Source organism: Tenrec ecaudatus, chromosome 7, assembly GCF_050624435.1.
Source record: "Tenrec ecaudatus isolate mTenEca1 chromosome 7, mTenEca1.hap1, whole genome shotgun sequence".
NCBI lineage: Eukaryota > Metazoa > Chordata > Mammalia > Afrosoricida > Tenrecidae > Tenrec > Tenrec ecaudatus.
The window spans coordinates 48,805,660-48,817,337 of record NC_134536.1 but is presented as its reverse complement, the minus strand read 5'-3'; the positions used below and the strand labels follow the sequence as shown (position 1 = coordinate 48,817,337).

At 37.2% G+C, this 11,678-nt stretch overlaps 1 non-coding gene across 1 annotated transcript; it reads right to left on the bottom strand.

The window, feature by feature from the left end:
• Positions 1 to 11,338: 11,338 nt before the first annotated feature.
• Positions 11,339 to 11,472, bottom strand: LOC142454052 (small nucleolar RNA SNORA42/SNORA80 family). The gene has a single exon (XR_012785583.1). It is a non-coding gene; the product is annotated as a small nucleolar RNA SNORA42/SNORA80 family (small nucleolar RNA).
• Between the last annotated feature and the right edge of the window lie 206 nt (positions 11,473 to 11,678).

Genomic DNA, 11,678 nt, shown 5'->3' with positions numbered 1-11,678 from the left:
CTTTTCTTAACTTTATGCCACGCAGCATTTCCTTGCTGTGTTCAAACAATGGCCTCTCAGGCTATGAACAGGTTTCACAGGAGCACAGTTAGGTGTTTGGGAATTCTCATTCTTTGTAATGTCATCCATAGTTTGTTATGATCATCACTGCTGAACATCTTTGCATTATCAGTAAAAACCAGGCTCCTTTCTGGCATTCTCTGCTTTCTGCAGAGCTCCATCTGGCATCCTCAATGAATCCAGTTTGAAATCCTGACAGTTACCAACCACTGTACTGTTGCAGTATTTTTTTTAATTTCTCTTCAGTAAAATTTTTCTTGTATGTGATACTGTTCTACAATGTCTGCATTTTATTGGATCACCTTACTTTGGAATAAGCATAATATCTCCCAATTGGTTGGCTAGGCTGAGCACTTCCAGTATGGTTACTATTTGTTTAAACACTCAATTGATGTTCTTTGAATTTCTGAAGCATTGCTTTGCACCATTGCCTTTGATGCAATTAGGACTTCTTCCTTCAACGTAAGTTCTTGATCGCATGCTGCTTCCTAAAATGACTAAGCATTAACCAGCTATTTTGCTACAGTGACCGTGTAGTCCTTCCATCTTCTTTTGATGCTTTCTGCATCATTTAATATTTTATTTATGGAATCCTTCAATACTTAAACTTGAATCTTCAGTTTTCTCTTACATTCTTTCATCTTGAAAAATTCACAGCATTTGGCTTTCTACTCCTATATTCCAGTATAATTTCTTTTCTCTTCTCAAGCTACATTTGAAAATTTCTAGTAAGTGTTTTTATTTAATCATTTCTTCTATTCACTTTAGTCTTCAAGGGAAAATGTCAGGGTCTCTTCTATTTTGGTATTTTCTTTCTTTCCTGAATTGTAATGATGTTGTCTTTCTTCATGTCCTTGATGTCATTCCATAATTCATTTAGTCTTCAGTCATTAGAATTAAATGTATCAAATCTGTTGCTGAGAATCTCTCTAAATTCAAGAGGGATAAATTCAAGATTGTACTTGGACTCTTATGGACTTGTTTTAATTCTCTTGAGCTTCAACTTGAACTTGCATAGGAGTCATTGATGGTCTGTTCAGTTATCTGTCTTACCCTAGTTCTAAGAGATGATATTGACCTTCTCCATCATCTATTTTCACAGAAGTAGTTCATTAGTTTCTTTGTAGGCATGTGAACATTTTCCTAGCACTGTAGCATTGTACTTTAGGATAGACCTTGAAATGTTTTTGACAATGAATGAGAAGCTGTTCCTCTTCTTTTTGTCATGGTAACTATAGGATTGTCTCATTCAAAATTGTAAATACTAGTCCATTTCAGCTCACTAATGATTTTCAAGCATTCTATTTCCTTTTGAAGATCTCCAATTTATCTAAATTTATATTTTGTATTTTCCATATTCCAATTTTCTAATTGATGTTTTCAGCTGTTTCCTCTAATTTTGAATTGTACCACATCAGTAAGTATAGGTCCAGAAAGCTTTCTTCACCTACGTCTTTAATGTCAAGTCTACTTTGGAGGTACTTCTTTCTCAGTAGTATTTTGAGTCAAGACATGCAAACGTCTGGAGTCACACCCAGAATAGTATCGCTGTTTAACTAGTGCTAGCTATTGTTAATAAATCTATATTTCTAGAACTCCCTTACCTTATTTTGATTCCAAATATCTACTTGACCATGTGCAAAATGAGGTGTTTTCTTTTGTAAGGTTCCTTCTCTGCACAAATGCTGACCTAATTTAATGGGCCCAGACAAGTCTTCTTGCCATAATAAACAAGACTGGAGTCAGGCCTTCTTGGCTAGGGGGTGGGGCTTGCTCATCTTTGCAGGTCATGTTTATGCTAACCCTTTTCTCCAGAGGTGAGCTGGAAAATGGCACCATCTCACATTCTCCACAGTGAGGTCTGCCAAAGTTCTTTAAACTATTTTGATCTATCAGATCAACAGATGCTAAATCATGTGAGTAGACATTTCAATTTATCCATTAACAGGATTTCTAATTGTAAAATCCAACTTAAAAAAGTAAATGAAAAAAGGCATGGAGAGAGGAATGAAAGTAAATCTATAGAAGCGATTCCAACTATTTTTCAAAGTAGTGTGGGCGATGGAAGGACTATCTGTAAGTGACAGCAAATGGAATGCTTTGGGCAATCCTATGCAAAATATCCCACTGAGTACAATTTGCTTTCATTCCGTACATGCAGCTCTTTTATGATCTCCTCTGCCTTTTTGAATAATTATTCTTTTTCCTTCAGAATCATGTCCCATGTGACTCTTATTCTTGTAAACAAATCAATGTTTAAAGGCTAATGGATGATAACATAATCATTTGTCTTACTTTCCAGAAAATATATTTCCATTTAAAATAACCTCCTAAAGATAGCTCCACAGGGCCTTAGTGCACAATAGGTAAGTATTCGGCTAAACTGAAAGGTCAGTAGAAGCAGTTGGAGAACCGTCATGGGACACATGGGAGACAAAACCTGGCAATCCATTTCCATAAATATTTCATCCTAGGAAACCCTATGGGTCAATTCTACTCTGTCATATTGGGTCATTATGAGTCAAAATCTCTATGACAGCACACAAAAACAACAAAGATAGATACAGATCACTTGTAAGAATTCTCCAAAAGTCAAAAACTCAACAACTCACCGCCATAAAAATGACACTCTGACTCTTAACAACCCTACAGGACAGAGCGGAACTACCCCCTACAGGTTTCCAAGATGGTAGATCTTTACGGGAGTGGAAGCTTCATCTTTATCCCTAGAGCAGCTGGTGGTTTTGAATTGCTGACCTTGTGGTTATCAGCTGAGAACACAACCAAAATCTGTTCCTCTAATTTCAAACATTTAAGCCACCATAGATACCACGTGCAGGAGAAATTCTGAGATAGTGCAGGTTTGGGGAAATTTATCAAACTGCATCAAAGATCTGGTTTATAAGTACCTCCATACACCTCCTACTGATTTTATTATAAAATCACTGGAGAAAATGAACATACTGTGTTGGACAGGGTTCTCTAGAGAGACAAACCAGATTGCTAGTAATTACATATAAATATATTTATAAAGATAGATATATAATTCAAGAAATAAACCATTAAATAATATACAGATAGATAATACAAGAAATTAACAGTTAAATTATTAAGCAGTGAGACACTAGCAGTCCTTCAAGTTTTGAGAGTGCCAGGTGGCAGTCCCCTTCTGAAGAGAGAGCTGGGCTATATATACCCAGGCAGCAAATAGCAAGGCAGGTCCCCAACTGTCATCAACTGTCAGACCCCAGCTCCAGAGATGAACATTCCAATCGTGTGGGCTTAAAGGGACCTCAACCTACAGCGACACAGTCCACAAGCTAGGCATCCCACAGGTAGTGTACCCCTTTAAACTGAGGCACAGAACAACCAAAGTGAGGCTCACTGAGTCATTTATCCCTCTGTCCTTCAGTTAATCCTACTTGTGTTTATTGGCCAGGCTGGCACAATAAACTATAGCACATACCTTGAGCATAAAAGTCAAAAATAGGAGCTCTTGTTCTGGAGTAGTTTATGCGTTGGACTACTAAGCCCAAGGTTGGTGATTCAAACCCACCAGCCTCTCCACTGAGAAAACGAGGCTTTCTAATTCCATTAAGATTTATAATCTTTGAACCCACAAGGCAGTTCTATTCTTTACTACAGAGTCACTATGAGTCAGAATCAACTCAGTGGCAGGGAGTTTGTTTTGTTTATTCATTGTTTTTTATAATAATAGTGATTTTGCTATTGTTCAAGAAATGCTTTAAAGTACTATTAATAATAGTGCGGTAAATGATAATGAGTAGTTTAATTATTTTATTTTAATGCATAAAGCCACTAAAATTATTTGGAGAAAGATATAGCTCGGCATGTTCTGCTGAAGTGCATGACATTTAAAATAACAATAATCACAGGATCGCACTTCCTACTTAGACATCAAGCTCATGGTCTCTACTCTTGGCAATGGTGTTAAACACTATGGCTGGTGGTTCCCATGCATAGCAACCTTAAGCACAACAGAATGGCATACTGCCCATTCCTATGCCAACCTTACAATTGTTATGTTTAACCCATTGGTTCAGCCTTAAGACTTTCCTTAAGTGGACTCCTCTTTTACAAAGACCAAGCATGACATATTTTTTCCAGCGTTGGTACTTCCAGATAACAAGTCCAACTATGTAAGACAAAGTTGTACTTCCTGTAAGGAAGATTTGTTTATTCTTCTGGAAGTCCATGATATATCCAATATTCTTTGCCAACACCATAATTCAATTGCATCAAGTCTTCTTGGGTCTTCATTATTCACTGTGAATCCTCCCTGACTCTAAATCGGGGATGTGAATAGCCTCGTCATCGTGTAAAGAGCAATCACGCATTGCAGAGTGCATTGTGGCAGATGTAGTTAGGTTAGCATTTAACAACTTATCATTTGAGGTCCTTTTGACCCATTTTAAATTAGTTCTAGCTTTTAATATTTTCTGTTTTATTCTCCAATGAAGTTTTTCTCTGTTTTACCTTGTTCTTGTTGTTAGTTTATCCCTTCTCTTTTTTTGTATATTTTTCTGTAGCTGAAGTCCAGGATAGGCAAATCTATAGAAAAGTAACTGGTCTGAGGGCTTCTTGGGGCTATGGCAGGGGAAGTTTGGGGTGGGGGGTGGTAAACTAATAATAGTGGGCACAGGAAAAAAGAAAATGTTCTAAAATTGATTGTGGTAATGATTGTACAACCCTTCTTAATGTGATTGAACTAATGAATTGTATGATATGTGAATTTCAAGTCAATAAAACTATTAATAAGAAAATAAAACTACTATGGTTTGAGATGGGCCCACCTTAGTCTTATAGTATTTACATGTTACTCTTTTAAAGATTTGCTTAAGTCATTGCATAATTCTGTTTCTTGATTACAACTTCTGGGGGCATTGATTATGGTTTCAAATAAAATTACTTGAAAACTTCAGTTTTTCCCCATTTATTGTCTGTTCCATTTGTATTTGATCCAGTTGTGAGGATTTTTATTTTCTTTATTTTGTGTTGCAATTCGTATTGAAGCTGATGGTCTTTGATTTTCATCAGTATTTCAATTCCTCTATGCTTTCCACAAACAAGGTTGTGCCATCTATAGTTCTCCAATTCTTACTCCAGTTCATCTTTTTCATGTAATCTAGCTTCAGATTAATTGCTCAAAATACAGATTAAATAACTGTAGTAAAAGGATACAACCGTGAAGCACACTTTTCTGATTTAAAGCATGCAGTATGCCCTTGCTCTATTAAAATATCTACCTCCTGGTCTCTATATAAGGTCAACATAAGCACAATAAAGGTGTTCTGAAATCCCCGCTATTCCCAAGGTTATCCACAGTTTGCTATGATCTACATAGTCAAATGACTTTGTATCATAAATAAAACACAGTATACAGCTTTCTGATAGTCTCTGCTATGGGCCAACATCCATCAGACCTCAGCATAGACTAGTAAACTTCCAGAATTGGATTGTTGCAGCATGTCAATTGTTTTTCTGTCAATTCTTGGAATTTTGTTTTTCACTAACACTTCAGTGCAGCTTGGACCCCTTCTTTCAGTACCAGGAATTCTTGATGTTATGCTACTTCGTGAATTGCTTGGCAATGATTTTTGATAGTAAATGCTTGTATTCCTTCCATCTTCTTTTAATTCTTCCTGTGTCATTCAATACTTTCCCTGTAGAATATTTCAATATTGTAAGGGTTAGTTAAAGTTTGAATGTTTTCTATACTTCTTTCTGTTTGAGATCTTCTGAGTGTGTTCCTCTTTTTTTGGTTCTCTAACTCCAAAGCTTTGCGTATTTCACTATCTTGCTTTACTTTGTCTTCTCTAGCTGCCTTTTGAAATGTTCAGCTCTTTTACTTCATTATTTCTTTCCTTTGCTCTAGTTACTCCATATCAAAGAGCAAGTTTCAGAGTCTCTTCTGACATTGACTTTGGAATGTTTCTTTCCTGTGTAATGTTCTCGATGTCATCCCACAGCTTCTTGGGCCTTCTTTTATTAGTGGTCAATGCATTCGATCAATTCTTGCGATGTTCTCTAAGTTCAGGTAGTATCTACTCGTGGTCACATTTTCCTCAGCTTCAACCTAAATGTGCATATGAGTATTTGCTGGTCTGTTCAAAATTAGTCCCTGGCCTTGTTTGTTTGATGATATTGAGCTTCTGCGTTGCCTTTCCCCAGATGTGATCAACTTGATTCCTCATGTCCCATCTTGTGAGGTCCATGAATATAGTCACCCTTTAAATTGCTGAAAAAACATACTTACAATTAAAAAGTTTCAGTTTTTGCAAAATTCTATCATGGGATCTCCAGCTTCATTTTTATCACTATATTTTCCAACTATTGACCTTTCTTTTTTTGTTTCAGCTTTTGAATTCTGATCATTAGTAAACATCAATGTGTATTTTCCAGTGTTCTCTAATCAATTTCAGACAGAAGTTGGTAGAATTCTTCAATTTCTTCATCGTTGGCTTTTCTTTAGCAAATCCTTATATTTTAAATTTTCTTTTTAGGGAAAAAAAAGAGGTTTCTGAGTATTTTTACTCTTTTTTATGTACCAACAAAGAAAACCACTTCTCTTTTTTTGCTCTTGTTAATAAAGCCTCTTTGTATTTTTAGAAAGTGGTGGTTTTTAACTGCATTGGGGTAACCAGTAATCCCCCCCTGCTGTTTATTGGGGACCCTGTTGTAATTTTCCTTTCCTTTGTTCATTTACATCAAGTACTCTAATTGCCTCATCCTGCATTTTGGTCAGCAATGCCTTCTTCTTTATGCCCATTAGCTATGTCTCTTCCCGCCACCACTATAAACCTTTTAATTTCAAGCAGTTGTCAATGCTGAGTTATTTCTGTCTTTCATCCTAAGTTAATTCCTCCTGGACTCAATTATTCCCAGACTCCTACTTTGAGCATTTCCCAACCACATTGCACCAAAATAGTAAACTTGCTCTAAAAACCGTGTTAAATCTGAAAGACACTGTCCTAATGAATCTCTACTCCAAATGAGGCCATGGCTATGTACTTTTCATAAATCTTTTCTAACCCCTCTCAATAGTTCAGTGAGGGAGAAAAATGTATCCCAATGTTACTGATAAGGAACTTGAAACTCAGGGAGTTTAGGAAAGCATGCATTTTTAACAAATCCCCCGAATGATACTCAGGTACACAACATTTAAGAAACACTGAACAGTGATTCTGTTATATATTGGCCACAGGTTACATATTGCTCTCTATCACTGTCACCAAGCACAATGCCTAATAATTAAAAAACAATCACTAATAGATATTTGGTTGAATAAGAGCAATACACTAAATGTACCAAAAAGAAAGTGTGCTGATTTTTTTTAATAAAGTGGTTTGGGTCTTTAAAAAAGGGATTATACAAAAACAACAAACCATATTTGTATTTTTACATAAAAATTGGGTCCTCCTGGTATTAAGTGAATGTGGTGAGAGCAACCCTATTTTGCACTCGATCCAATTTCCTCATTGCCATTGTTACATGGGAAAAAAATACTGATATCTCCTAGAACTGTCTGGGATTAAAAAATTATATACAGCTGAATTCAGAATGTATATTAAACCGACAAACCACATGTTCAATATGTGTTCTAATTAGTCACTCAGCAGAGCGGGCTGACCACCGTGGCTACAACATGCCCGAGCGCAGCCACAGTACTGGATGGTACAGGACCAGGCCAGCTTGTTCTCTTATACACACCGTCAGAACCAACTGGACATCAGTTAACAACTTAAAAACCATGGCTACTTAAAATTCATTTCCAGCATCCTAAAGCAGTAGTGACCAACCCTTCCGCAGTCTAATAATATCCCTGTTGGTTTACTGTAAGTCACTATCAGAAACAATCATCCACCAGAGATAGAGTGGTGTGCATAAATAAAACCACACTTAGCCAATAACCGCATTTGTCTAAAATTAATGGGGAACTAAGATATAAAATTTAAAAACATTTCAATCTTACTGGAGGGAGGACATGAAGGTGTTTACTTAGTGGTATGGAGGTGGGGAGTGATGCTGCTGTTTCTTTTTTAATTTTTTCCGCCTTATTGGAAATATGAAGCGCAAAATCAATTGCCTACTTAATGGAAAAATCTTTTCTAGGTAATTAGAGGTGCCAGAAAATATCACATCAAATGAATTATTTTTTCTTTTCCTTCTTATTGTGAGCTCTTACAGATATTATAACAATCCATAGTGCAATTAGATTAAGCAGAGTTGTACAACTGCTGCCACCATAATTTTCACAACATTTTCATTCCTCTTGAACTCCTTGATATCAGCTCCCCTTATCTCCTCCCTTCCCTACCCTACCTCCACAGGAATCCTTATTATTTTATTGTATTATATTTTTATATTGATGTATCTTACACCTTCCACTGTATCCATTCACCTACAATTCTGTTATTCATTCCCCTTGAGTGGGGTTATACAGTCATCATTGCTATCGAACCCCCCTCAGTGCCCTTTCTGCACCCTCTCATCCTGTGCCCTCATGGAATCATTACTCTCGTCTCTATCTTTGATGGGTTAATCTATCTTGGATTTCATGTATTGAATGACCTTAATTATACAAACGAACATACACAGGTCTCACAAGTTTAAAGAGGTAAAACTAAGACCATAATAGTAAAGGGAGGAAATATTAAAGAACTAGAGGATAGTTATGTGTTTCATTAATGCTATACTGCACCCTGGATATATCATCCCTTCCATGCGGCCGTTCCATGAGGGACTGTCCAATTATCTTACAGGTAGGCTTTGGGTCTCCACTTTGTCTACATGCCTTCACATCAATTTGATTGTTTATTGAAAGCCCATCTGTTTGTTCACTCAGTATTTTGAATACTGGGTTTTTTAAGATATGGGAAGTCAGGATGCATAATGCTACCATTGCATATTTTCTGTTTTAGGACAAAAGAGAGAGAGAGTAAAGAAAAACAACAGAGGCTCTATAGTGGGCCTGAGCAGGAATTGCCAGTAACAACGGGGTTCTCTTAAACACTCCTTTCAGGAAGTCAGTCCTAGAGTTAAGACCCCTACATTAATCCGCCTACAGTGATCTTTGTCTGCCCCTCCCTATCCAGTGTGCTCTGCCTCCGCTGAGCTTCCACTCATTGCTTGTGTACATAGGGACAGCAAGACTGTAAGCCCTTTTATTCCCATTATGTGGGAGAGTCTCATCCCTAATTATACTCCCAAACTCTCTATTTTAAAGTGAAACTATCTTACTTTTCATCTTACATCATTTATTACAATAGCCAGATAAATAAATCTATTCCATTTAAAATTCACTGAAGGTTTAACTCATCCGGAGTGCCTATCTCAAGCCCTTTACATTGCAGTTACACAATCACAGGCCTCTCTCAAGATGTATATGAACTTTCTCCACTTTCCGTACGGGCTGGACATAGATCCAGACAGTTACTTGCCACCCATCCCTATTAATGCCTTCCTGATAGCCAAGAATCTTCTGCTACTATGAGCTCTGAGAATGGTTTGATTTTATGAGCATTAATTATTCTTGGATAAATAAAAGTGCATCCGGGTGCTGAGAGAGAAGCAGCACAAAAGTATGCAGCTGTTTAATAATCCCAAGGCTGTGAGGCAGCCCACTAAGCAAACACTTTCTTATATTCAAAATATGGGGACAAGCCAACATGAGTATATATGTAATAGAGCTGAAATGTGCATTAAAATTACTTATATTACTATATGCTGGACATCAATGAATAAAGAGATCACAGACATAGAAAAACAAAAACCAGTTCATAGCTACCAAAAAAGGTACATCATAAACCATAGAAAAGAGAAAGCTGAGGGTAAAACAATGGAGTTTCTACATATATACACTTGAGATATTTAGCACAGTGCTTGCTTCAGCAGCACATACCAAAAGATTGCTAAAATAGTTATATTTATTAAATAAATACATAACTTCTGAATGGGGTCACAGTGGAGACCCAAAATCCATCTGTAGAAGGGTCACAATGAAGGGACGAGACAGCCAGGGTGCAGCACAGCACCGACAGAACACACAACATTCCTCTAGTTCTTTAATGTTTCTCTCACCACCACCACCCCCACTACCGTGACTCCAGTTCTACCTTACAAATCTGGCCAGACCAGAGCATGTACACTGGTACAAATAAGGGCTCTCACCACATGGAATTCAGGACAGATAAATCCCTCAGGAACAGCAATGGAAGTGGTGATACCATGAGGGTAGGGGGAAATTGGAGGGAGAAACAGGGAACCAAATACAATGACCAACAACCCCCCTTGCTCCCCAGGGGGACAAACAGCAATAACATGGACAAAGGAAGACAGCGGGTGGTGTAAGATATGAAAGTAATAATAATTTATCATTTATCAGAGGTCCTTGAGGGTGGGGGTGGGGGAGGAAGGGGGAACAAGAGCAGCTGATACCAAGGATTCAAGCAGAAAGAAAATATTTTGAAAATGATGAAGGCAACATATGTACAAAGATGCTTGATACAATTGATGTATGGATTGTTATAAGGGCTGTAAGAGCCCCCAATAAAATGATTTATTTATAATTAATAAATAAATAAAGGGGAATGAACAACAGAAATGTGGCTGAAGAGAGACAGCAAATGGTATAAACTATGAAAATAAAAATAACTTATAAATTATCAAGGGTTCACGAGGGTGGGAGAGTGGGGCAGGGGGGAAAGAGGAGCTTATACCAAGGGCTCAATTAGAAAGTAAATGTTTAGAAAATGATGATGGTACCATATGTACAATTGATACAATTGATGTATGGATTGTTATAATAGCTTATACTAGCCCCCAATCAAATTATATATTTTCAAAAATTAAATAAATAGAATGCAAAAACAAACGAAATAGAAATGAATTTTTAAACTTTGGGGACTACACCACAATTAGACTAATAAACAACAGAAATGTTAATCAATACTATGAGTACTCCATCATCTCTGATGAAAATGACAACTGGTAGGGCCTTTCAAAAATTAACTAGTTAACCCTCCTGCATCTTTACCCTCAGATGTAAATATCATTAGAGTGGCTGATAAGGGAGAAAAGGTAAAACTGACGTGGACTTGGAATCTTTATTGACAGACAAGTTCATTTCACATATACAGAAGAAAATAATTTTTAAACGTAAATGACTAAATCCCGTTTAAGAAAAAAATAATAAATAAGGGTTAGACAGCCTTCCTGGGATCTTGATTTCCGTTCTGCTTTCTTTTTTTTTTTTTTCCACTGTGCAACCCGCTTCAGTGCCTGAAGCCCATAGGGTAAAGCCAGGCAATGGTTTGGGGTTACAATGTGCTTTGGCATGGAACACTATGAGAGGTCCATGGGATCAGATCTGCCATAAATCCAAACCCATGCCACCATTCTGCTCTCTACCAACTACCATCTTCCACTTCATTCAACTCAACACCCATCAACACCTAACCCATTGCTTTATCCTCCTCATGGACCCCCATTTCTTCGACAAAGCCTGCTCCCTTTGCCAGTCACCTTGTTTCCCCTTGTAACAATGGTCTCAAATAATATCTGTCCCTTTGTGATTGGCTGCTTGCACTCAGCGTAAT